Genomic DNA, 23,032 nt, shown 5'->3' on the forward strand with positions numbered 1-23,032 from the left:
TCAGACATGGTATGGGAAAGTGGCCTCCCCAGTGGTAATGTATTTATAGTACTTCCTGTCTGCCATATTAGAAAACAGCAAGAGGGCTCAAAACTGTATACTGGACATGGGCTTCACGTTGAATATATATAGGTAAACAAGCACACTTTTTTGATGAACACCCGGGCCTTATTCACGAAGATAAATGTAAACCTTTGGTGTAAGTTTACTTTTTTTGCTAATCACAAACTACGAATGTTGTTTTATGTGTTGTATCTTTACGAATGCAGGGAAATCTGCACATAAAAGATAGGACAGTCTCTGCAGTAATAAAGATACTACACTCGTAGTTTGTGAATAGCAAAAAAGTAGTAAATGTACACCAAAAGTGTATGTAAGTTTACCATTGTGATTAAGGCCCTTTGATTTTTCGACCATAAGCAAATACTGATCTATGGGAAACAGTACAGTTCCAAAATGGCCAGCACTTTTATCAGACACTATAATTCCTGTTCTGTCATGTACAATCTGCTGCCGCCCAAAAAAACTGAAATTCAGTAGGATTCAAAAACATCATACACATGCATATTAACACAGCAGGATTCACTTTGAAAACTCTACTTCAACATCTGACAAATCGATGAAGTGTGGCAGGAAACCCCGATAAGTAACTATGCCATAAACATAATCCTAGTAAAAACCAAAAGATCTCGGCTAACACTGACCCAAAAAGCCAATGGTTCTGCCATTAGCTGCCAGCCTCTTGCCTTAGAACAAGAAAAAAGAAAGAAAGAAAGAAAGAAAGAAAGAAAGAAAGAAAGAAAGAAAAGAGAACATGAAATACAGCAAGAAAGAAGGAAAGAAGCAAAAAAGAAGGATAGGAAGATGGAAAGGATGAAAGACAGAAGGAAAGAAAGTAGGAAAAAGAAAGAAGGATACAAGATGGAAAGAAAGATGCAAAGAAGGGAAGAAAAGAGGAAAGAAGTAAAGAGTAGAAAAGAAGGAAAGAAAGTAGGAACAAAATAAACATAAGATAATGAATGAAAGAAAGAAGGAAAAAAGAAAGAAAAAAGAAAGGAAAGAAAGAATAAAGAAAACAAAACAGATTGAATGAAATATGGATAGATGGGAAGAAGATTGGAAGGAAGAAGAAATGGAAAGAAAAGAGGAAAGTAGGAAAAAAGGAAAGAAAAAAGGAAAGAAAGGAAGAAAGAAAGAAAGAAAGAAAGAAAGAAAGAAAGAAAGAAAGAATAAAGAAAGAGAACAGAATTTTTATGGCAATAAAATCGAGAGGCTCATAACAGATCTAGAGAGATTTTTACTATTGTTAACGCTCTCTCATCATTGGATCGAGTGCCTGCTTCCACCCCTCCTTGGAGGATAGGTGCAAAATTCTAGGTAAATTCTTCTTGAACCAGGTAGCAGCCATCTTTTCTTTATTTCCAGAGGCTGATAGACATGCTCCTCATCTTAATGACTGGTTTGAGCCCTCGACAGATGGTAACAGATTACTTCAGTTCAAACCCACTGAGCTGGATGAGCTGTATTGTTGCATGTTAACGGTTAAGTCTGGCTCTCCTTCCGATCTGGCTACTCCTGGCATCATGGAGTTTGGAGCATGTGAGTTTTCTGTTTCCAGGGTTCTTCTTAACAACTCTTTCACAGTGGACCAAGTACCCTTGAGATGCAAACATGTGTCAATGATTCCACTACTCAAAAAGCTTTCTCTCAACAATACTAAGCTTGAGAATTACAGGCTGATCTTGTTGCTCCCTTTCCTTGTGAAGAATGCAGAAAAATACATCCATATGCAGCTCTCAGAATTTATTGAGGAAAATAATCTCCTGCATAGTACTCATTTATTTTTTCGCCCTTGATATACTACCAAGTCAGTCCTCTTGTAGCCACAGAGTCCATGCGCCAAATGACGGATAGGGATAATACTGCAGCTTTGTTGCTGCTGGATCTGAGTGCTGCCTTAGACACAGTATCCCACAGCCGCCACTGGAACAGCTGTGGGATTATGGTGTCAGTCACAGGGAGCTAAAAGGGTTGGCAACTTTTCTTCAGGGCCTCACTTTTCAAGCTGTGCAGAAGCCTTTCCATGGTCTCATTGCTCCTGGGGGTTCCTCAGGGCTCTTCGTTGAGCCCTACTTTGTTCAATCTCTACATGTGCCCCCTAGCTGTTATCATCGATTGTTATGGCTTTGACATCATATGACACGGCGATGATACTCAGTAGATTGTCACACTGATGCAAAATTCCACCATGGTGGCTGCCGCCTTGAGTGAGTGCCTATCTGAAGTAGCTCAATGGATGGATCTCAATTGCCTGAATGCAGGTAAGACTAAGGTCGTCATTCTTGGTAGGCAGTCTTTGATCTGGTCACCTGACTGGTGGTCATTGTCTCTAGGTTTTTTTTCCATTGCCAAAGTCTAGGGTTAAGAAACTAGGGGCCATATGTATCAAGCAAATTAGCATTCGCGAAGGCCAAAATTTTGGCAGCAAAATAAGGAATCGCAAAATTTGCCATTCCTTATTTTGCAATTGCACTTAAGGAATCGCAAATTGTGCGATTCCTTAAATGCAATGTATCAAAGGAAAATTAATTCAAAAATGCCCATAAGGATTCGCAAATTACCACCAACTTCTAGTTGGTGGTAAGTTGCGAATTCTTTTACAAAAGCAAAATTCAAAATCCAAAGGTGCAATATGACGCTCATACATGCCCTAAGGGCATGTATGTGCGCCTTATGCCCACACATGTCATTTTCAGGGGTGCAGCAGGGTGTTCTTTTGACACCCCTGAACCCTTGAAAATATTCCTAAATTGCGATTAGCAAATTGCTAATCGCAAATTTCCCCTTCATTCCTATGGGCCTCCTGGCCCATAGAAATGAATGGGAAAGTTGCGATTAGCAATTTGCTAATCGCAATTTAGGAATGTTAAAGAATCGCTAAAAAGAAGCGATTTCCTACATACATACCATTTTGCGATTTCTAAATAGCGATTCCGTAAGAATCGCTATTTAGAAATCACAAATGGTCATGATGATACATATGGCCCTAGGCATGTGGTTCAATGAACATCTCACCTTTGATGGCCAAATCATGGCCTTGGCAGGCAAGTGCTTTGGGATCCTGAAAGCTCTAAAAAATATCATCAGCTTGCTGCCTCACACCATCCAGAAGACAGTAATACGAGCTTTATTGCTCTTCTGGCTGGATTATTGTAAGGCCCTTTATTTGGGCGTTTTTCCAGTCCAGGCTCATGCGGCTCTAGCGGGTTCAGAACGTAGCAGCCCGGCTTTCATTAAATTGCCCAAAATGGGCTTCCAAGGGCTCGGCACTTCACAAACTTCATTGACTCCCACTCAAGAAACAACTAGTTTTCAAGACTATTTGAGTGTGCTACAGAATTATCAGCAAGACAGATGTGACCTACCTGCACCCATTTATCAAATCTTACTCTCCTTCAAGACATCTTAGGTCCTCTGATGCATTGCTAGTGCAGTTTCCCAGAGTGAAAAAAGTTTGCCTAGGTGGAAGCTCTTTCAGCTTCCTTGCATCTAAGCTATGGAACTCTCTTCAACTTCAACTGAAGCTATTCAAGACAGAACTTCTGTTCTAGAAAAACCTAAAAACATGGCTTTTCAGATAGGTGGCACTTCTGTTAATTTAGGTTGTATTTGCCTTAGTGCCTGGGCACTCCATAGGGAGTAGCTACGCACTGTATAAGTCTACTTCATTTCAGAGAATGAAGAAAAAAAGGAAGCATAAAAGAAGCAAAGAAAGAAAGAGGTAAATACTGCAAATTAAACACAATAAAGGCTGGTTACATTTCTTCCTGGGCAGCAAAGTTTAATAGAGAACTATTGGTGCAATTGAATCCATCATAAATGTGTTCTGAAGAACAGTCTGCTGATGAATTCACATGTATAATATTGAAGCTTTCAGTTTGTGTGGATAACTTAATTCAGAGAGAAAAAGAGGATAACTTAATACAGAACAGTTTCAAATGCAGGCACCCTATTATGTGGTGAAATACCAGCAGTCAGATAAACAAAGGAATTTGCAAGAGTCTTGGCAGGACCCAGTAATTGATAAGACATGGAATCTGGCCTGTGCTTACATCTGTTATAAAGTGTTCTGCTTTAACCTCAGGCTCTAACCACAAAGGCAACACTAAAGTAATTATAATGGAAAACAAAAAGACTATCACTGAAGGCAACTTCCTTGTGTGCAGTCATGCTCATTGTGAGGAAGAAAAATGCAGTCACTCAAATAGAACTAGTTAACTAGTGACTGAATAAGCTGGTCCATTGCCCCATGCTGTATGCTGTAGTGATTGGAAGCAAAATGTGAATGACACAACAACAGGCCAATCGATGAAGTGAGGTGGATGAAAGCCCTTTTAAGTAAGAATATTATACATTTAAATTTAGTAAAACCAAAAGTTCTTTCCTAACTTGGCGTTCTTGGCGGACGCGCTGTCTGAGAAGACTGTCTGCTGCACTGACCGGAGCGCCTGGGAAAGGGCTCCCTGATAGTTTCTTTAATGGTATTTTAAAAGCGGTACTACTTAATTAACTTGAAATATATTTCAAACCTGCATTCCGTTCCTCCGAGCCCTTGGTAAAGGGCTCTGACGTTTTTTAAATATAATTGTTTTTATCCTTGTTGCTTATTTGGCACTTTGGCAGCTATTTGCACACACTAAAAGTTCCACTTACCCAGTAGCCTCCCCGGTCCAGCACGGATTGTTCCAGTTGTCTGAAAGGAGGTGACAAAAACCGGAAGTGAGTCCTGACCAATTCCCTTCCTAGCCTAATGGGAAGTTAGCGGTCTAGCTCACATTGCATAAAATCTGATGCCTAATCAGACGCGCAGTGGACGCACTGTCTGTGGAGTTTATCTGCTGCACTGACCGGAGCACCTGGTAAATGGCTCCCTGATATTTTCTTTAATGGTATTTCAGAAGCGGTACTACTTAATTAACTTGAAATATATTTCAAACCTGCATTCAGTTCCTGTGAGCACTTGATAATGGGCTCTGACGTTTTTTAAATATAATTGTTTTTATCCTTGTTCCTTATTTTGCACTTTGGCAGCTATTTGCACACACTAAAAGTTCCACTTACCCGGTAGCTTCCCCGGTCCATCACGGATTGTTCCGGTTGTCTGGAGGGAGGCGACACAAACCGAAGTGAGTCCTGACCACTTCCCTTCCTAGCGTAATGGGAAGTTAGCGGTCTAGCTCACATTGCATAATAGCTGATGCCTAATCAGATGCGCAGTGGACGCGCTGTCTGAGTAGAGTATCTGCTGCACTGACCGGAGCGCCTGCGAAAGGGCTCCCTGATATTTTCTTTAATGGTATGTTAAAAGGGGTACTACTTAATTAACTTGAAATATATTTCAAACCTGCATTCCATTTCTGCAGACACCTGATAAAGGGCTCTGACGTTTTTTAATTATAATTGTTTTTATCCTTGCTACGGTAACACCAGGGACTCTACGATCAGCGCGGGTCAGACTGCGCCTTTAGCATAATTATCGACGCATTTGTGTGGCGTTTTTTAAAACTCCCCGTTTTGTCATTTGCTTTATTTTACTTGTCTTTGCCCCTGTTTTTAGGTGTGCACTCTGCACACTTGCACCATAATTGTTAGTTCACCGCTCTTTAAGCGGGTCCCCTCCCTTGCATTACCGACTTAGCGGCCATATTGGGGGAAATCGGGACACCTGGAGGCGCCATCTTTGTTTACGCTCTAGTGTCCAGCAGGACACTCGACAGTTGTATTTAAGATGGCCACGCTAGCACGCAGCGGTAGCGCGCAGTGGGAGCGCCGGTCGCACGCCGGAGTCACGCTTGAGTCCAGCCTGTCTGCGCCCGTCCGTGCCTGGTCGGGCTCAGGGGCTGGATCCTCTGGACTATTCTCCAATTCGGATGCTACTCCAACCATTGTTCATAAATATACCGGTGAGGAACTCAAACAACTGAGGCAAGCTCCACACGCCGACTGTATTTCGTGTGTCCTACCAGCGCATAATTTCATATGCTCGGGCTCAGGTTGTCGTATTTGGGGAAAAAAGCGATATGCCGGTGGCGGATGGTCTTTTAACAACAACAGCCTTGCCATAGGTCACTCGTACAAATACCTGGGGGTCCACTTGGACTCCAGGGGAAACCTTACAAAGCAGCGTAAAGAGATTGCTATTAAAGCAACAATGCTCGCGGTGTCATTGACCAAGCTTGCTAAAAATCTTTCAGGCCCCACCCTGACCCCTCTCTTGGAAGTCCTGAAAGCGAAAATTGGCCCCACTTTGTCGTATGGCATAGGGATTTTTAATGGGAAATTAAACACTGCTCTGAACCGACATACAATAAAAATTTATAAAAAGGTTTGCCAGTTGCCACATTCTGCATCCCCCCACAGATCAGTCTAGAGTTGGGGTTATTGAACTACGATGTTTCCTGTATCGGGGTATTCCTTAATCTTTGCCATAAATTACGACAATCAAACCCAGGTACATTAGAGTCTCTAGTTTGGCAAGAAATAAGGGAGAAAAACCCAGGAGGAACCTTTGGCCAACTCTTTAAGGACTATATCCAACAAATTTCAGCAGACCGCCTCTGGGCCCTTAATCCTGGTCAGTCTGCATATAAGCTTGCAATTAAAAAAAACATTAAGATCGCTATCACTCATTACAGACAAAGCACTGCTCTCGAAACAAAGCCATGCATGGGCAGTTATTAATTCCTACAATCAGCTAGCCCCCTCCACTTACCTCTCAAGTCCTTTTTCATTGTACTTAAAGCGCAGCTTCATAAGTATTAGAATGGGTGATTGGCGATTCCTGCAAAACCTTCCCACCTGGCGCCGTGTGGAAAAGGATACAACCTGCAGAGGGTGTGGCAAAGCAGCAGAAACGCTACTGCATGTGGTCTGCATTTGTCCCGCTTTTGCCCCCCAACACAGGCACAAGCTGAGGGGGGAATGGAATCGGCTGGGGGTTCGGACCTGTAGGCAAACCATTATTGCTGCATTGAGTCCGGATAACACTAACTTAAATATAAGACTGACAAACCTGAATCAGAATGCTTATCGCAATTTTAAACAAAAAAGCCTTGCTATTGCTTTACCCCCATCTGTTTTAAATTAATCAATGCCTTTAAAAAAAACTTTTAAAAAACAATCCATTAGGCAGCTAGCGATAAGAACAGTTTAAATAGTAGGCTGCGAGTAAGGGTTGTTTTACGTATGCACTCACAGCTTGGGAAACGTTTTTTTTTATAATTGATTGTTTGCATTGTTTTATTATCTATGAATAATATAAATCTGTAATTCTCTTTTAAAGATATTTGTTTTATATCTAAATAAAGATTTTGAATTGAAAAAATATATATATATGCTCGGGCTGCGCATTTCATATGGGAAAAATGTCAAGGTGCAAAGGAATGTCTCGTACTCAAGCACGCTGAGGAAAAATAAAATTGCCCTGGCTCACCCTGCGCTGAAATTTTGGAATATCAACTGTAGGTCCCTCCCCAAGCACAAGTTTAATATTCACGACTTTCTTGTCGATGAAATCCGGATGCTGTCTTTTTAACTGAGACCTCGCTCCACGAGAGCTCTGGGCCAGACATTGCAGCCGCCATCCCGAATAGCTATGTAATAATGAGAGAGGACAGAGATACAGGCAAAGGGGGGGTATAGCTATAATTTTTAAATCTTTGTACACATGCCAACTTGAAACTTTTCCTCTCCGTGGAAGTGAAGCTGCCCTTGTTAAGCTTACGATTAATGCCTAATCGACTTTGTCGGGTATTTTGATATATCGCCCCCCAGGTAATGCCAATTCCTGGGTGTCTTCCCTGGTGGAAGCTCTAGCTCCTTTGATGCTGAGGGTGGCTAACTTCACTATTCTTGGAGATTTAAATCTTCATTTAGAAGACTTGTCCTGTACCTTAAGTCAACATCTCTTATCTGATCCCGAAGTTCTTCATCTCTTATTGTGTAACTCCGGACCTACTCACTCTGCGGGTCATCTGTTGGATCCAATCTTTTCAAATCTTCAATATGATTGCTCACAGAAAGCTCGCCCTTTGGAGTGGTCTGACCATTATGCTGTCTTTTTCTCTCTGCCACTAAACAAGACCAAGGTCAGGAGCAGTAAAAGCAAAGACGTGCAGATACGTCGTTGGGGTAAACTCGATACCATTAAGTTTAATCAGCATCTTTTAGGGTCTCTCCCAAATGCTGATCGGCCCGTATCAGAGCTCAACGATGTGGTATCCAAATGGCTGAGTAATGCAGTGGACACCAGGCTTCCTCTGACATCGAAGTGTTCATGTCACATCGTCAGCCTGTGCCGTGGTTCTCAGAGGAGTTGAAGCTTCTTCGGGCCAACTGTAAGGCACTTGAAAGGAGATGGAGGCATAACTATTCCGTCTCGCAGAAAGTGGCCTATAAGGAAGCCCTTAGAGGTTACCATAAGCAGTGCAAAAGTGGGAGAGCTGCTTACACTGTGAACATGGTAACGCAAGCGCAAAACTGTCCCCGAGTTCTGTTTTTTGTTGTTAAGAAATTAGCAGGAGCTGATACCACTCCAACTCCCCCTCCCTTGGATGAGGCTCAATGTCAGTCGCTGGCGGAGTTTTTGATTTCTAAGGTTGAGCGCATCTACAATTCCTTGAGCTCTCCCTCTTCGACAGAGAAATCCCTGACTGGACCTTTATTGTTGCCCGAAAGTCCTGTTATTCCAGTGAAGCTCACGGAATGGCAACTGTTCGATGATGCCTCTTTCCTTGCATGCCTGAACAGTGTGAAATCAGGGTCTCCTCAAGACTCTCTACCTGCTAAGATCATGAAGATGTTAGACCCAAATCTGTATCAGGTATTTATAAATTTGCTTAATGCTTCTTTAAGGGAATCTCATGTACCCCAGGCATGGAAACATGCGATGGTGGTGCCCCTCCTAAAAAAGGCTGGTGCGGATGCCTCTAATCCTGCTGACTTCAGACCCATTTCCCTGTTGCCCATCTGTTTGAAGATCCTGGAAAGGCACATCAATACTCAATTGAATCATCTTGTGGAGAGTTCTGGTTTTTTTACACTCTTCCCAGTCTGGCTTTCGAGCCCACTATTCCACAGAGACTGCGCTTCTCAGAGTTACGGAGAGTTTACGACACAGTATCGATCAAGGTGAAACATCTGCACTCATCCTGTTGGATTTGAGTGCTGCGTTCAATACCGTGTCCCATTCCATCCTCCTGAAATCTCTCCGTTCCATGGGAGTGGCAGGTCAGGCTTTAGCCTGGATTGCCTCCTTCTTGAGAGGGCGTACCTTCCAGGTTTTCTCAGCCAAAGTGACATCTGCAGTTTGTCCATCGGCTTATGGTGTTCCCCAGGGGTCTATACTCAGCCCCTTACTGTTTAACATCTATGTAAGACCCCTGGCCACCATTGTGGAGGAAGTGGGGCTGACGCTATACTCCTATGCTGACGACACCCAAATTGTCTTCTCTCTGTCTAGCCCTTCTGCTTTAAGGCTCGGCCTGGTACGTGTGGCCGAGTGGATGCAGAGGAACTGTCTGAAATTAAATGGGGAGAACACAGAAGTGGTGATACTGGGCAAAAATAAAAATCTATGGGGCCCCCAACACTGGCCTAGCGATATGGGACCACTTCCTCAACCAGTTACAGTGGTGCATAATCTTGGTTTTCTTGTTGACGACAAGTTATCTATGAGGCAACAGGCTAAAAAGGTTGCCGCGATCTGTTTTGTCACCTTAAGGTGGCTACAGAAAATCCTATGGATGCTGCCCCTCTCCACTCAGAGAACTGTTGTCCAGGCGCTGGTTGTCTCCCGCCTGGACTACGGGAATGTTCTCTATTTGGGATCTGATGTTGCAACCATTAAAATTCTGCAGGTAGTCCAAAATGCGGCTGCCCGATTGCTTCGGAACGTTCCCAGGAGAACTTCAGCATCGCTTGCTCTGCGGGACTTACACTGGCTTAAAATTTCAAGCCGGATTAAATTTAAAGCCTTATGTTACCTGTTTAAGATCAGACAGGGCACAGCCCCGAAATACCTACAGAACTTAGTTCAACCATATAGGACACACCGCACCCTTAGATCTTCTGGCAATGGAGACTTTAGTATCCCGAGATTTAAACTTGCTAGAATGGGTAGGCGATCTTTCGCTCATTTAGGCCCCAAGCTCTGGAACACCCTACCAGTGGTCTTAAAATTAGAGAATAATCTGTTACGGCTCCGGAAGGGACTCAAGACTTTGCTTTTTGAGTGATTTTTGTCTTTAGTTAGCCCGGCTGTCCTGAGTTTGCTGGTATTACCTGATATGTTCTTTTCTTCTTGAGTCTATCCCTAGCGCCGGGAAACCCACTGTGGGTAGCTGTTGCGCGTTACAAGTTAAATAAATAAATAAATAAATAAATCAATAAATAAATCCTTGTTGCTTATTTTGCACTTTGGCAGCTATTTGCAAACACTAAAAGTTCCACTTACCCGGTAGCCTCCCCGGTCCAGCACGGATTGTTCCGGTTGTCTGGAGGGAGGCGACACAAACCGGAAGTGAGTCCTGACCACTTCCCTTCCTAGCGTAACGGGAAGTTAGCGGTCTAGCTCACATTGCATAAAAGCTGATGCCTAATCAGACATGCAGCGGACGAGTGCAGCGGGGGCACCACTAGCGCCAAAGACAAGCCTGTGCGTGCTCGTCCGTGCTGGGATGTCGCCAGGAGCAGGAACCTCTGCCGGTTGTCCCCAACCCCAGGTTAAACAGGTGAGGGCCTCCTATACTTATACCAGTGAGGAGCTGGTCACGATCAAGAATGCTAACACTAACATAATTGCCCCGACCCATGCCTGCCCCACCCCTACTGAAGTAGAAGGACCTCTTTCCTGCAGCATTTGTAAATTCCAATGTGCTCCTGTCCACTCCAGAGTAGCCAATACTAAGTTAAAGAAGTACCCCCGTTCTATAGTATTTAAGCACTCTGCTAGAGTAGATTCCGACTATAATTTGAATTTTTTTCCGGCCAATATAAGCTCCCTGCCCAAACATGCTACTAATAAATGGGACCTACTGTCCTCCAATAATCCCCTTATAGGATTTCTTACAGAGACCTGGATCAAACCTCACTCCAATCCTGACATAGCAGTGGCGCTCCCCGATAATTATCATATTCTAAAACTTGACAGACAACATAGGACTGAGGGAGGAATAGCGATAGTTTATGAAGACTCAGTAAATATCTTCATCCTAGACCAAGCAAGTAACAATCAGTTAGAAATAATGGTCTTTAGCGTGAATCTGTATCAGAACCTCAATTTTAAAGGAGCCATAGTCTATCGCGCACCAGGACCCCTATCCAATACCACCTCACAGCTTATCGAATTTATAGCCCCAAATGTAATTTCATCCAGAAATTTCTTGCTTCTTGGAGACTTTAACCTACATAGTGAACTCCCAGACAACCCAGAAGCCTTATCATTTCTTACTGAACTGGCTGCACTAAACTTACTGCTATAAATAAAGATCCTACCCACCAGGCAGTGCACACGTTAGATATAATCTTAACCAACTTGCCTCATATATCTTACATTGCCACAACTCCTCTAACTTGGTCAGACCATTCAATGATTGAATTGTGAATCAACAACCACAACGCCCACCCCGGCCCTACATATTTCCCAAGTAAATGTTACAGACGGTGGAATCTAATTACACCAGAACATTTTTCAGATACATTCTGTCCACCTCATCACGAGGATTCAGATAAGGTTGGGAAACGACTTGCCTCTTTCAACGCTAGCTTACTGGCTACTTTAGATAGTGTAGCACCCTTGAAACAATGCCCTACCACTGTAAAATGAAGCCAGGCACCAAGGTACTCGGCCCCCCTACGACAAGAAAAAGCTTTTGTAAACATCTTGACCGCATTTGGCACTGATCTAAAAACCCGGCCGATAAAGAAAAATATAAGAAGGCTTTAACCCAGTGCCATCGGAATTTAAAAAATGCAAGGAAAACCCATATCACAACCACCCTCATACAAGCTGGGAGCTCTCAGAAATGCCTCTATCATATTTTAAAAACCTTTACCAGCCCTTCAGCCTGTGACACGACTTCTGTACCAACCCTAACATTGTGTGACAGCATTGCCATTCATCACACAGAGAAAATAGATACAATCTATAAGAACCTCAATTTCACGATAAAACTTCAATCTAAATCTGATATTGAGCCCCAATCCACCCAATCAGTCACTAGCTCATTAGGAAATTTTCCACTTCTTACGATAGAAGATACAGAAGTGTATTTAAAAAAACGCCAAATCAGGGTCCCCATTAGATCAGATCCCTGCTAAACTGACTGCCACCTTGGCTAAACAGCTTGCCAACCCCATTTGCGATATTCTCAACAGCTCCTTGACGGAAGGAGTCCTCCCTCCGGCCTGGAAAGCTGCTCAGATTCTCCCGATTAAAAAGAATGTGAAAATTCCTTCGGAAAGACATAACAAATTATCGTCCTTACACACCAAAATCTACTGTAATGAGCTGTTGATCTCAGCAAATGAAAGGGACATAAACAGATTACAGGTGACTCAAAACACCGTGGCTCGCCAGGTGGCCGATGCCCCCCCCCCCCTAGAACAGCCTCCCTCCCTTTGCTTAGGAAGTTACATTGGCTACCCATACGTAAAAGGATTCATTTCAAAATCTGTTGTATGGCCTATAAAGCTGTATACAGTCTAGGCCCTAGCTATCTTAACGAGAAATTGGCAAACTATGTGCCTTCCAGACCCCTTCGTTCGGGAGACAAAGCCCTGATATCTGTTCCACGCATTAGAAAATCTCGACAAGGAGGAAAGGCCTTTTACCATCTCGGCCCTCGCCTTTGGAACGATCTCAACAATCTCCCCATTCACCTATGGCACTGCACAGACTACCTGGCCTTTAGGAAACTACTGAAAACCTCGCTGTTCTAACAAGTCTCCTGAATTTGCTGCTGTGTCCTAAGCGTTGAGATACCCTTATCGGGTGATTCATGAGCTCTATAAATAAATAAAATAAAATAAAAATAAATAACACCATACATAAATAAAATGGCATGATGTGAATTTTGGGGGATTATGCATTGAATGCTGTGTACTCTCTCCATTGCCTAAGTCTACAAATTAGAAGCTGTACCAAACAGACAGCATCCAATTTGTGAAAAGATGCCACCCAATTTTGAAATGCAAGGGTAGTATGAAAAGGCAAAGTAATTCAGAAGGTGTATGCTGTGGCTATACATTTACATAGTATGACTGTGAGTATGCTACAATCAAGGATTTGATTTGGGGTGGGTTTAACTGATGATCGTTTGTGTAAAAGCCCCAGATGGTAGAACTAAAAGCAGCAGAACAATTACACGCTTTTATTTGAGAGTGAAATGATATCTAACTAGCACAATCTACACAGGCTGCATGTGGACAAACATAAAAAGATGCTAGGAATGTGGCTAGCACGATGACTGACAAGTAGTGAAAATATGCGGCTCTTGGAGCCCCACAAGAGCCTTGCAAATATCCTGGCTTTATCAAGTAATCCATAGCTCATATATGTTTCTATATCACTGCCATATCATCACTGACTGAAAGGCAGCCGCAAATCAACAGAGAGACAATTGTTGTAGCAATGGCAGTCTAGGAGAGCAAAGCTCTATCTCACCCTTAGCTGTGACAAGATGGCACAGAGGACACACTGATCAGCCTGGAATTGCCTGAAGCAGCTCAAGTCTTCTACAGACCCATGCATATAACCCAACAACAAGCAGTGGGAGTGTGGCTGGACCTACCCTGTGAAGGTATCCGGGAGAAGGGCTTAGTGATCCAAAATGGAGTTGACATTCTTGTTGGTTGTCTCACATGACTAGGTTAGGCCCAGGAAGAAACACTTCACCTTCCACATTTAGTACAAGGCCTGAAAACACACTGGTCAAATGTTGCTGTTTGTTATTTGTCCATGAGGCGACATGGCTATTACAAGAGAATAAACAATATCAATCTGGCTGAAGCATTGACACAGAGGCATGGATACTACTATTATAAATACTCATGTATTTTTGTGTTCAAATGTGAGGAGCACTCTGCTGTCATTGCGAGGTAGCTGTTGTCTGGGTCTCAGCCCAGCTGATTCCTGTTTACCTTCTGTGAGGAGGGATAGGAAACTTGTGGCCAAGACAAGGACCTCCATAAACTTACCTTTAGGTAATGGGGAGTTAGATCATCTAGTATGGGATTCATGCGAGAACTACATTATGCACAGTACTTATTTGCCAGCATATATAAAATGCTTTAGCACAATAGTAAAGTTGTTTATCCTTTTCACTGTTCTTATACAGAGAATCACTTTTATCTGCTTCTATTAAAGCCCCTTCGGCGCTGCGCGAATTCTCCCGTTGTGCGGGAGAATTAATGAGCAGGTGGTGTTTGGGCGGCCCCTGGTAGTCGTCCGCACATGCCCACCATAACGTTGAATGGCCGGGGACCGTCCTGAGCACCAATGGGTTTAATCATTGCGACACATATATTCTAGACAAGAATCACAATGGGTCAATAATATTGAAACATCCGTTTGTGTATTTCTTGCGTATCTTTCGGAGTATGTACGAGTGACTGAGCGAAAAGGTTCTATATCTGTTACCACGATTCCTTAGGGGGTCCGGGTTGTCATGCTCTGAGGTTGCCCAGACCATTTTTTACCTTGCTAGGTTTAGGGGTACCCATGTTGGAATTGTGAGTGAGCAGGACTATAGGCCACCATATCCTGAGGGGGTGGATAGAATCAGACTGGCAGCATCCCAACATTTATGTTGTCCAACAAATAAACCATTCCTATTGAGAAAGTAGAAACAGCACAATAGTTAATGAGAAGATGAAATGTTAAGATCGCATTTCTACAAGAAACCAACCTCGCTGACACATAGTATGAACATGTGGCCAAGAGATAAAGAGGATGGTTGCTTTCAGCGTCTTACTCTTACTTTTATGAAGAGTGGTTATTTTCTTGATGTGTAGAGAGATGACTTCTGACAGACTTGGTGTTCCTTTTCATTTCTTCTGACCCCATGCATGAAAAGTGTAGAAGAATGGACTATTTCTTTCTTATTCATGAACTGTTTGATGACTGCACAGGGATAGACTATACAGAGACAATTTTGTCAGCCCACTCCCTCTTTATATTAACATGCGTCCCTTGTTTTCCCACTTGGTGCCTCAGATCAAAGATTATGCTAGATGAGTTGTTTCAAAGATTGATTAAAGAGTTCCTTACAGAATACTTTGACTTGAATTAGAGCTCAATGTCAACCAGGGCAAATGATCCAGAATCATTCCAAGTTGCAGTTAGAGGAGTCGAAGTAAGTGAGGCATATGGGATAAGACAACAACTGCAGAAAGAAAGGCATATGGTGTAAGACAACAACCGGGGAAAGAAATCTCATCATCCGAGAGTTGGGTTGCTGTTCTTGATCAAGAAGTCTTGTAAGTAAGTTGTAACCCATATTCATGACGTACTGCGTGAAGTGAAACAAAATGTGGTAGCCCCATACTCTTGACTCTTACATGTCCTATCAAAAAAGTCTCCATAGAGAGGATGCAATTCTAGAAAAGTGTTAGCAAGGTTACTAAAGGAGGAATTGCAAAGTATTTCTATATTATGTCTAGTAGAAGAAAAAGACATCTTGGAGGACACAATAGCTGATGTATACGGTTTTCTGTGGGTGCTTTAAAGGTCTTTAGTCAAAACTGCGGTTTCCGGACGAAACAAGAGGTTTAGAATTCCTGGATGGGGCCAGTTTACTGACAACCCCACCCGAAATTCGAGACCCCACTGACCTGAGATTAGCTGAGTAATGTACTTGCAGATATGCTAGGAGGGATGACCTCCCACATAAATTCTTTAAACTGGCCAGACCTTAGTCCTGGAAAAAGTCTTAAAAACAGCAAACAAGGACTTTCAGATTGAACAAATTCCAGCCTTAGCGAGTGAAGAATTGATTGTTCATTCTTCCTAGTCCAGGGAAATTCTGGACGTTACATTTTACAGTCCTCTGTCTATGATTAATGCTGATGTTAGAATAATTATAAAGCCAAAAGAGAAATTGCTGATGAAAGCTGCCCTGAGGAACATTGTAGTGATTATGCACTGACTGACAAATGCTAGCTGTGCATTGGAAGACAGTGAGCGGAGATGTGCCATTGCAACCCTCAATGTAGAAAAGTTGAGATTATATGCTCAGAGTGATGGAGATATTTGGCTTTGGCATATACAGCATTAATTGGATTTGACTCTTATATTCCTGCTCAAAGGAGGAGTTTGAGATGATGGTGTTATCTCTGAGAGTTGGGTTTGGGGAAGCGGGACAAAGGGGTGCCCTTGTTGCCACTCTTGTTCCCCTCGGTTACAGCACTGCTGTCACTCACAAAATGAAATACTGCAGCATTTAGATAGGGGACAGTAACCACATATTGCCATTATACACTGATTATACTCTTGTTTTCAAAAGACCCTGAAAGGGCTGCCCCATAGATGCTTAGAGAACCAAATGATCATGGAGACTTTCCAGAGCAGGAAAACCAATTGGTCTAAGTTGTGGATTTCCTAGCATAAAGACTGATCAATCTCAGCCTTTAGAGAGCTTTATTATATGAAATAATGTCAACAACTCAGTGCATTAAGGCAAATGGGAGGGCGCTATTAGCTGACAGATGCAGTGACATCCCATACTAGCGTAAAAAAAGAGGACATCGAGCAACACAAGACTTTTACTAACAGAATATAATTTTTTACACAGAATGTATCTTATGCTCTCCTCACTAGGTAAGATTTATCTAACTAGATCAGGGAGATGCCTGAGATATCATCAAATGATCTCTGACTAGATCCATATGATATGGGCATGTCTGATAGGCGAACCATATTGGGACTACAGAAGTGCTGAAGAGGGCTGTCCATTGTATAGTTGCCAAAATATTTACACATTGCTTGCGTAGCATCCTTCCTACACACAAACAATGTATTATCAATGTTAAATTTGTAGCCATTGCTCTATTAGAAGCAAAAAGACACAGTATGATACTTTTGATGCAGCTGACAGTCCATCCCCGTCCAAATGGGTAACAGACGTTCAAGAAGTGATCGTGAAAGTTCTGATGCAAATTAATTGTTAGCTACTTTAACTTGAGACAAGGAAAGAATACTACACTGTTGTTGGGATGGCATTGTCCCCTGCATCGTAAATGGGCAAGTACCCCTGCCCTGAGTGCCTGAATGTGTGTGAAGCTGGTATCCTGACTTTTATTTTGGCCCTGTTGTTCTTGCATGAGTGCAGAAGCTTAGGTCTGTTCCAGATAATGCGAGGTCCAAGACTTATCCTGTGACCTAGAGGAGTGCAATAATCATTACCTCAAATTAGGCAATGGTCTAATATCCCTGCCCTGGCTACATTACAAATAGTGGGGGTGGCAGAATACTGTGTTTGTGAATTTATATTGTGGCCAGATCTTTTTTGGGGGGTCAGTAAGAGTCCTGTCTATTGAACCCTCTTGTGTAAAGTTCTCCTGATATTTGAAATTCAGAACCCCATGCTGATATTCTGTGTGTATGTCAAGTGTATTGAATTAGGACTCTGTGTTGTATGTGTTTTAATGCTGGGGCCAGTGGGATTCGTATGGACGCCCATGGCTTAATTTGCTTCTCTAGATTACAGATAGCGAAAGTGTATCCTCTGTTCTCCTGTTCCTGGGGGGTTGAGACTCAGACACTGAAGTGAGGAGGATGGAGACAGGGTTAAATTTAGAAATTCCATGACAACTTTTTTAGCAAAATGTTGATTATTAAGTATTCCTCAGTACTGCAATCTGGTGATGGTAGGCATTTGGGATGGGACTGCAGATTCTGCTGTTCGAGGTGAGGATGCTTTTGGGCAGTGCCTGACATTTTGTCTGTCCCTGGCATCTGCATCATGAAGGTGATGCCAGAAAGGTACAGATAGTTCACCCCTCATTGTACCCATTTGTTTGATACTTCTTGGAGCTAGCCCCATTGCTACTTTGTATGTGATCCATCACTTTGAACAAAGCCTGTTTCTGAAAAGCAGCCTGTAAATAAAATGTGAAAGAGAACCAACTGAAACAGGTGCTGAAGCCTGATACAGTGGATCCACACCCAAGGCCTGCTAATTATGTATAAAATAGAAACCAAACCACACACTTTGTTCCACTTCCAAGTTCTTCATGACCAAGGAAGGGAGTGTTCTCCAGAGTTCCCGCGGACTGCTGTGTGACTAGACTATCTGTCTGCATGACAGCCAGTCTCCCTGGGGTGATGGAACATTCGCAACTTTCTGGAGAAAATGAGGGTCTTCTTAAATGCCTGAATGCCTACCTGCCAGCTCAGAGAAGAAAGGAAAATGCCCAGCCCTGCAAGCAGAGAGACTGTCTAGGAGGTGAAGTCAAGTGTTCTTACAGAGCATGAGGCACCCTTAAATAGCTGACTGCTGAGAGGGAGAAAAGTAGGTCCTGGCCTGAATCCCCTAGTCTCCTGTTGCTGCTCCCAACGTGAGTTGTGTACCGAAATATTCAACAAACTGTCACTGTGTGGCCCGATGTTAAAGCAATCAATCCTGAGGACATGGTGCTGCCGCTGCCACCTGAGGGAATACCTAATTACACAGTATTCAAATCTGTAAATACACTGATATGTCCCTGTCGGGGTACACATATAGTAGCAATCAACAAAACACACTGACCAACCTGGTAGAGAAAGTAATTATTTTGTCATACACTTTCTAACTATTTGACTTATTTTCAGACATTATTTGTGCTGTCCAAACGACAAATGACAACCTTTTGTAATTGAACTATTGTGTATTTATGTATGCATGTTTTTAACTTGCACTAGTTCTTCAAAACCCACATTGGTGTGTATTGTAAATGTTCATTTGTTGTTTGGACAGCACAAATTACCGTGTAATTAGGTATTCCCTTACAACAGAATCATTATTGTTTGTTTAACTACCCGCTCAGGTTATGAGGGTTACAGGGTCACCCCATTATACTTAATGGGCTGCCACCTGAGGAGCACACCTGAGAGGAGTTGTTGTATCCAAAAGGCCACCACTACCAAAGAGGAGAAGCCCCCTGCTTTGGCCTCCTGGGCCACAACTGCAGAAGACAAGTGACCACCTGTATCAACCTCCAAGGCCCGAACTGCAGAAGATGGTATTCGCATGCACTGGTCCTAAGGACCACAACTACTGAAGGCAAAAGCTAAACTGTGTTCGTTTGAAAAGCCACAATGGACAACAAGCCCATCAAGCAAGTTGCTCAGCACTCGTGATCCTGTAGTGGGCTAGAGTGCCATTCGTAGTGTCCCACCCCAGTACCAAATCTCAAGGGTGTAAAGGCGTTGGTCACAGCAGTCCACTTCCGGGGCTCACCAGCATCACTAAGCAGGTAACACAGTGCGGAATATGCTCAAACTAAGAGACTATGCTTTAATGCAAGTAGAGGGAAACACTTGCTGCTAACATTGGCCTTTGCTGGCAAAAAGTTGTTGAGCTGAAAGACAATTGAACTGAACTATGGGCCAATCTTTGGATAATCACTAGGGATCTGCATCTGTGCCTAGCCTATGCCTAAATCCATAGTTTTGCCTGAGTCACACAGGAGAGAGAAGAGGAGGAAACAGGCACTATAGGGGTAATTATTTTCACTACATCCCATAAGGGGTATGCAACTTTGTAACTGAAAGACCTTTATAATGAATAGTATTTAGCAATTCTGTGTGATTAAAGTACTTTCTTTTACTTAAAAGACTGAAATTGGGCAGACAGTGCTATATTGTTTCTGTTGGTTGGCTTTTGAGTTCTAAGGTGATCTTGCTTTCCACCCTACCTCCATAAGAAGCCAGTAATTTCTCACCCTCAGTTCCCTGGGAGGATTTTACATGGCCCCATTTGCAGAGTCCTTGACATAAAGTCTGTAAGGCTGGACCCCATCTTGAGCAAGTAGAGACTCCATTTTCTCTATTCTTTACAAAATCATTAACATGTCTACCTTTGATGCAGACGTTGTCTATCCTTGTCTTTTCAAGAACCTGTGAAATTGTCAAGTCATTCAAACAATGACATAGACAAGACACCTAATGCACAAGCAATAGCATTGATAAGAACACTTTATGAGACATCAGTCTGGGATAAGAGCCTTGTTATCTCTATTTCAAGATCAGACACAAACAAGAACATAAATAATGCCATCTGAATTGACCTGTATTTACCTTATTTGTTTGTAACAATGTATCTAAGACTAGCATCATGATGTACATAGCTCATGCGAGGCATTCCTTAGGGTATACCAGAAATTCCCATTTCAGATAAGATACAGTATTCATTTGTGCTGTTTAATGATATTTTGTGTGGTTAGTTTAGTTGTACTTGTGAAAGGTTGAGACTTTTAAAATAAACACTTTTTAGCTTTGTGTGAGTGATATTGTAAAGAATAAATAGGTTTGTTTACGATTATCACCGCCTCTCTGGATTCCAGTTTAGAGGGACTGTTAGTAACCCAAAAGCAATAACACCACTTCATCTATGTATTGGGAAGGGATCTGTGAAACTATATTAGCCAGTCTTTCATATTCATGTGTTGGGGCATTGAACTAGATTCACTTGTGTCATATGTGGGTGTGAAAATAAACCTTATAGATCTAAACCTGAGTCATAGTTTATGCAATATCATAGGGGCTAGAACACAGGACCTGAGTGGCAAACAAACCTTAACCTCAGAAAACCACAACCACCACAGCTGGGGACCATTAGCCCATGTTTGCTCTGTGACCTTCAAAATTTGCTCTGACAACTATCTCAATAATTATCATGTGAGAATTACTAGTTTAGTACAGTTATGTAACCTTTTACTGCACTCTATAAACTTCATGTATGATGGAAGATTGTGTATATTTATCCTGTGCCATCATTGAGTTGTTACATAATTGTTAATTCTCCAGTGCTCATCTGCTTCCAAACATCAATAAAAATGTTTACATTACAAAACAGAAACTCCAACTGTCCCATTAGATCCATTTCACTCCATGGCACAAATATCATACAATGCAATATGTTGTCACCAAAGAGCACTGTAACATTTCTGAACACCAAGGGAATCATATTCTAGTGAACGTTGCTGATTAATTCAAACACTTTGACATCATTCAGCCCTAGAACCATTCTTTAGTGATGCTTATGATTTGCTTAACTCCCATACTGCTTTTGTGACAGAATTTTGATTAGAGGAAAACATTTAAAATCAAAGCTAGGAGCACTAAACACCAGAGGTGCATGTGAGCAAAAGTACTAAGAGAGAAGACTGCAGAATTTCTGTTAAGTTGGCAAGTACAAGCTAGGTGCTTCCTTGGGCAGCCAATGGAGAGGTCTATGCAGGCCCTCTAACCTTCTAGCTCAGCTCATGCCTGGAAAGCCCTGGGCGCTTGATTTTCCTTGCCTCACCTGACACCATCAACTTCAAGGTAGGCAGTCATTGGCACCTCTTAACGGGCGTGAACCAAAGGTTGTGCTGACCAATATAGCATTGGCCTAGTTTTCTTCCTGAGCAAATAAACTAAAGCTCTACCCAAAAACCCATCAACTCAAGGTAGGCAGTCATTGGCACCTCTTAAGGCACATGAACCAGAGCTTGTGCTGACCAATATAGCATTGGCCTAGTTTTCTTCCGGAGTATCTCACATCTATCTATAGTTCTCCCACATTGCCAGAGGCAGTCAACTTTCCTCTGTCTCTTGGAAGATGGAGGGGAGGGGAGCACCTAAGTATGCCGTTGGCTTCCTGAAACACATTTTAGGGAAGTGGAGAAGGCACTAAAATCCTCGCGCTCCATCCTGTCCAACCAGGGACCATTTTCTTAACAATAATGTTGGAATTTACAGAACACTGGAGGAGTAAAATGCTGAAGTTACTTGGTCCAAATCCACTCCAATCATTTGGTCTATAACCCATCAACCAAATTGTGTAGGTTGCTGCAGTCAACAACCAAATGGCCTACTTAACCGGAGCCATGATCCTGATAGTCCAGTCCCCAGGCACTTGCAATATGGTTTCCTTTCCTATATGAGCATTTGAGTGTATAACCTAGCATCCTGGATATACAGTGGGTTCACTAGGTGAGAGATGTTCAAATAACCCTAAGGCAAGCACACCCGCAGGCGTTATAGTGTTTTATATTGCATTCACAGTGTCAGTGATCAATGCATCCTCTAATTCACACTTTGAAGGGATCCATGGCTAAGATTTAAAGGTAACCTTTGGATTACTAATCCACTGGCACAAACTGAAAAGTTAGGATGATAGTAGCAGCACTACATGTATGCCTCCAATGTGGATGGTTGGACCAGCACCCTGTCAGGCTTTCTTGGTGGAAGTTGATCTAGATTTTCAAAATATTCTAGGTGCTCTGCCTGAAATCCCATACTGGCCAATTGATTCACCATCCAGTGAAAGGCTTCAGTAGCAAGCATCTCCATAGCTAACCCACTCAGACACAAATAGACACACCTTGCAATGATGACCTCATTTGGGCACAACCTGTTGTAGCATAAGTTGGTTAACATTCTTAGATTTTTGTAAATGTTGTGAGGCAGCATTGAACCGAGCACCACATATCCATCAATACAGGAAGGTCAGTCGCCTTGCCTCCTCATTGGACATTTATCTCACACCACTAGACTGTGGGGACAGGACTCACTTATGCAGGATAAGTGTCACCTTGGTGCAACTTCAAAGCAAATGAGCAGCTAGGTCTCTCAGCCAGGAAGATGCCAAATAAAAAGGGCAGATGTACTGCCATTGAATGAATTCATGAAATGGACACTGAGATGTATTCATGGTAGTCCACATCAAAGATACTTTCCAACTCAGCTGCTCCATAAAAGTTTGGATAAAATCATATACACTTCCAGACT

This window comes from Lissotriton vulgaris, chromosome 3_1 (assembly GCF_964263255.1).
Source record: "Lissotriton vulgaris chromosome 3_1, aLisVul1.2, whole genome shotgun sequence".
In the NCBI taxonomy this organism is placed as follows: domain Eukaryota; kingdom Metazoa; phylum Chordata; class Amphibia; order Caudata; family Salamandridae; genus Lissotriton; species Lissotriton vulgaris.